Below are 6000 nucleotides of genomic sequence, written 5' to 3' on the forward strand. Positions count from 1 at the left end.
GTATGACGACACAGGATTGCAATTCCATGGTTATTTGGTGCACTACTACAGTATAGGATATATTTTTTCCTTGGGTGTTTTCTGTTGTCAAAACTTTATCTCATGAACAGTTACAGGTGAGAATACACAAAAATGGAGGTGACTAACTTCCTGCATGACATGAAAAAAATGTTAAATCTCTTGGTAGTGACAGTCATTCACCCAAAAAGAGGGCAAATCAAGAGTCTATTCTAAAAGTCATTGGAATAGTTAATGAGTAGTTTATTTGATGTAGCTGGGTCTTTTTTCTATGTGTTACTTTAATTGGCTAATTAATAAAGAATCTGCTTGGCCTGATAGGTCAGAAGATAGGTGGGTGGAGTAGACAGAACAAAATGCTGGGAGAAAGAAAGCACAGTCAGGCAGATGCCATAGCTCTCATCTCCGAGATGGACACAGGTTAGAATCTTCCTGATAAGCCACCACCTTGTGGTGTTACACAGATTACTAAATATGGGTTAAAGCAAGATGTGAGAATTAGCCAATAAGAGGATAAAACTTATGGGCCAGGCAGTGTTTAAATGAATATAGTTTTGTGTTGTTATTTTGGGTGTAAAGCTAGCTGTGTGGGAGCCAGGTGGGACAAAAAGCAGGCCTGCTTGCCACATCACTACATTTATTCTCAATGAATTTTTCAATAAATTATAGTAGAGAACACATGGTGATATAAAAGCTAAGAACTTTTCTGGAGTATACTGTGCAACATCTTATCATTAAGACTATTGTGTGCAGTACCCTATTCAGAATGATGCTGGTGAGATGAAGAACAATTTGATCAGTGCCTTTCTGACTAGAGTAAAGCTCACTACTTCTTCATTTAATATGGCCTGTGGATGGACATACATAATAGATTTGCTAATCAGACATGGAATTTCTGTATGTATACCACTTACCTTTCCCAAAATTATTTGAGCTATATATTCTAAACCATTACAATTTAGAGGTCATAAGGAAAGGTACAGTACAAAGTAAAATGATATGAAGACAGTGTAATATTTTTACCTTGTAATAACTCTAGATGCTATGCAGTTAAAAAGAGACCATTAGAGAACAAGGGGGGAAGTAGGCCTTAAGGTAGAGGATGGAATAAAATTTATGTAATATTAAAGTAGAAAATAGATTACCATGAGTGGAAAAATTTAATTGTAGAATGCTTTTGATAGTAAGGTAGAGGAAGAGGGAGGGAGGAGAAGGTTGAAGAGGTATCTGAAACTGAAGATCTATGAAAAAAATACTAAACACGAACTGTTATAAGCTTGTTAGAAGTATAATTTTACAGACAGTCCACAAGATATTTCAGAAGGTAAAAACACTTGCTGCACAAGTATTTGAAACTTAATTTCATATCAAGTACCAGGGATATAGGAAAAGAATTCTCTCTTCTCTCTCTCTCTCTCTCTCTCTCTCTCTCTCTCTCTCTCTCTCTCTCACGCACACACACGTACATACACACAGAAAAAACATTGATAATAAACAAAATATTTTTAATTATAGGAATTGTGCAGTGGTACCCTACCTGTGGGAACAGTGTTACATTCAGAAGCTGTTTTGTAGGTGGTTTAGTAAAAATTCCCTTCTTGTGTGGGAAGCTTCCCAATGACCAGTTGCCCAGGGTGTCACTAGAGCCTCGTAGATATAATATTGGCATTGTGTTTGGTTACCCACTAGATTGAGATGATAAGATCTTATTGTTGAACGCATTATATAACTTAGTTATAGTGTCAGAAGGTGCTGTTCATGGGGGGGGGAAAGTACTGGCACTTAACTACAATAGGGAACTCTGTCTACGAATGTCTACATGACTGATAGATACTAACCAACTATTTTCTTATGTATTTGAGGCATGTGGACGAAGTAGAAGCTTATATCCAGTACTGTAAACCTGGTTAAGATCCAGCCTGTCATCAGGGAAGTCATAGAATCTTGATGGTAAACTACTAGTGGTTGATATATATTATATATATATTTCCATCTTTGTCTGATCTTTATATCATTGTAGTAGTTACTCTGAAAAAGTATTTGGACTTAGAAAACATTTTTCTATTTTCTTTTTTTACAAAAATTGAGAAGATTTGGTGTAAAGTTCTACAAAGGTTTTATAGACTCAAGTAGTGAATTCATCTAGGCCAGGACTTTCTTTTATACTGCAAGATTATTTACTACTTTTCAAACATGCTAGCCTTTTCTGTATCTGCTTAACTTGTTCTTCTAATCTTGATTTAACTAATTAAATTATGTTTACTTAGAAATTTCCCTATCTTTTTAAATTTCCAAGTTAGTGGCATATAAATTATGGTCTGTCCTAATAATTTTGTGAATTTCATTGGCATCTGTTTCATTGACACCTTTTTCCCCAGCTCTGACTTATTTAGTTGTGTGTTCCCTATCGTTTTGTCAGTTTGTCTAAGGCTTTGTCAATCTTATTTATCTTTTACAAGAACCAATTTATTGTTTCATTGTCTTTTATTTATGTTTTTTTCATTTCTATTTCATTAATTTTGTTTGCCTTCATCATGATTACTTTCTTTCAACTAATGATTTGTGTTTGGCTTGTTTTTATTGTTTTCAAGGTGATATGATGCATTATTTGTTAATTTGAAATTTCTCAACTTATATTTTTATATGGGGCGATTTTTATTTTATATATGTCGATGTTTTGCTTGCATGTGCACCAGGCCAGAATAGGAAGTGGAACTGGAAGTATGGGTGGTTGTGAACCACGTTATGGGATGTAGTTTGAATGAAATGCATTCTAAAACAAAATGTGATTTTAGAATAAGTTATATCCAAGGTTGTATCATAGATTCTAATTTATATTAAAAATAAAATCCAGGAATCAGATATTAGGGGGCAAAAGCTGAGGGATCAGACAAGCAGTTCAGCTAGCCACTAGAGAGACCATTTACCTCCACCAAATCATCAAACTAAAGTCCTCAACAAGTCCTCAGACTGACTGCTTTAGATTGTGTCCTTACTACATTTGAACGCCTGTCTCCTCTTACCTTATATTCCTTTCTCAACTCAGCCATATCACTTAGAGTCTCCACCTCCCTGGTGCTGGGATTAAAGGTATTGACCCTTAGTACCCTGCTGTGTTTGTCTTTGAGGTACTATGGTGAAAGCTGAATTTGATGATGGAGACACTGGGCTCCACCAATCCAAATCAACATTAAATATAGTTTGAATACCCAGTGAGACTCCATTGGTGAAAACTTAAGTTTTGCTTTTCCAGTAGTTATCAGTTGGTGATGGGTTCTAGGTTAGGAATGGGTGCTTGTATTCTTTTAGCATTGGGACCTCCTGTGGCTCAGACCTGTATAGGCCCTTCACATTACCACAGTCTCTTTGAGTTTATATGTGCATCAGTGATGTCCATTTTAGAACCTGTGGTTTCCTTGGTGTCTTCCATCCTGCTGGCTCTTAACAATCTTTGTGACACCCTGTTCAGAAGAGTTCCCTGAGTCCTGAAAGGAGGGATTTGTCATAAGCATCCCACTTAGGACTGGTTGTTTCCAAGTCTCTCACTCTCTGCACTTTACCCAGTTGTAGGTCTTTGTATTTGATCACAAAGACTGCAGAGAGAAGCTTCTCTGATGGTCGCCAAGCAAGACACTGATCTATGAGAATAGCAGAATTTCACGGGGAGCCATTTTATTGTTTTTTTTTTTTTTGTTTGTTTGTTTTGGTAGAACAGAAGTACTTTTTCTTCCTAGGTCCATCAAGTAGTACCAGGCATGGGTTCTATCTCATTGATTGGGCATTAAATTCATTCAGATTTTGTTTGGTTACTCCCACACTTCTGTGCCACTATTGGACCACTGTACCATGCATCAAGTCACCTGTGTAGATAGAATGGTTGGTAGCTACACTGTTGTTTACCTTTCTCCTCTGATAGAATGCAGAGAAATTTTCAGTACAACAGAGTGGGTGAAGGAGCTATATAGGCACCAGCTCAACTCTGTATCCATTGAGTTATGTAGGTGTTGTCTTCAACATCATTTTATTGAGGGTGACTAATAGGCTGGGTCATTTGGGGCTTTCAGTTGAAGCCCTATTAGATTTAACCCATTCTGGGCAATGGAGGTTTCATTGTGGCAGGAGATGTCTAATTGTGGCTTTGTCTTCCCTGTTATTTGTAGATTCCATTTAGAACACCTTCATATAAATGCATCTTTTCAGAATCCTCAACAGTATTAATTTTTCATACAAGAGCACAAATGACCCTTAGTTTTAGTTATCCTTTTATGTTTCCTCTCCCTTAGTTCTTTTTTCCATCCCCTCCCAATTTTATCCCTACTTCACCCCTTTTAGTAGGGAGAACCTTCCTCCTCCCAAACCATAGTTAGTAGCTTACTTTCTTCTTAACCTTGGTGGCTATGTAGATTGTAGCCTGCTTATGAGTGAATTAACAGGTGACATTCACATATAAGGGTATATGTATTGTATCTGTCTTTGAATCTGGTTTACCTCACTTAGGATGAATTTTGTTCTATTTCAATTCTTTAACTTCAAATTTCATTTTTTAAATCTCTGAATAATACTCCATTGTGCAAATGTATCACACATTCTTTATGCATTCATCTGTTCATGGGTATCTAAGATGTTTCTAAATTCCAGCTATTTAAATAGAACAGCAATGAGCATAGTTGTATAGAGAAGTTCTAATAGGTTGAAGAATCTTTGGGATATATGGCTAAGAGTTGGATAGGTGGATCTTGGATCAATCTATTCCTATTTTTCTGTGAAACTAAAACTGATTACCATTGTGGCTATCCATGTTTGCCAACCCATCAGCAAGGGTTGAGTCTTCCTCTTTCTACACATCTTTGTGAGCATGAGCTGACATTTGTTTTATTAATCTTGGCCATCCTGACTGGTGTAAGAAAAAAAAAATGACAAAGTTTGTATTTGTGTTTCCCTTGTGGCTAAGGATGTTGAACATTTCTATAAGTCTTTGTCAGCCACTTGTATATCCACATTTTAGAACTCTGTATTAAGTGTCTTCATGGTTTCCAGTTCTTTGACCTCTTTATATATTTTAGATATTAACTGCCTATCTCATGTATAGTTAGTAAAAATCATTTTCCATGCTGTAACCTGCTGCTTTGTGTAAATGAAGGTGTCTTTTGTGATAACAGACAATTTTCAGGGTCATGAGGTATTATTTATTTAATTGTTTTTCTTTGTGCCTGTGCTATCAGTGTTTTGTTCAAAAAGTCTTCCTGTGCAATGAGTTAGAATAGTCCACACTTTCTCTATCTATTAGATGAGGTGTATACTACCTCGTGTTGAGGTCTGTTGACATAACTAAGGAAGTCAACAAGAGTCCAGAGTAAAGGATAACAAATATTTATTAGAGGAACACTCATACAATAAAGGTAGAGAACCACCAGCTATCAAGTTTCTCTGCTCTGAGGGCGCTGTGAGCTGTGAGCAGAATTCCAATTATTAGCGAAGGAGAGCAAGAAAACCCCTTCCTTTCTCTTATAAGTGATCATGTCTGCAGATAAACTCACCCCTAAATTCGGTACCCTCAAAGGCTGATAAATTTTCACAATTGAGGTCATTGACCTATTGGGAGTTGATGTTACTAAGCATGGTAAGTATGGATCTATTTGTGTGCTACAAGCAAGTATCCAGTTTGACCAGCACCAATTGTTTAAGATGTTGTATGTATCTCTGTATTTCTGTATACTTTAACAAATTATTGAATGTCTTTTAAGTGTGAGGACTTTTATATGGGTGTTCAGTTCAATTCCATTGCAATGTGTCTACTTTTAGAGAAGATTAAAACACACCAGAGTCTTCATTTAATATGTCCTTTTGTTGATGACGATTGAATTATTGCAGATATCTTGAGTTCTGCCTTATTTATATGTTAGTTTTTGTCTCCTGACTTAAGTCTTTGTAAGAAGTTTGGGTTTGTTAATTCTTCACCTCATTAATACACAAAGATTTGAG

Source organism: Alexandromys fortis, unplaced genomic scaffold (assembly GCF_014885135.2).
Source record: "Alexandromys fortis isolate MF-2015 unplaced genomic scaffold, M_Fortis_MF-2015_v1.1 scaffold_305, whole genome shotgun sequence".
NCBI classification, from domain to species: Eukaryota; Metazoa; Chordata; class Mammalia; order Rodentia; family Cricetidae; genus Alexandromys; species Alexandromys fortis.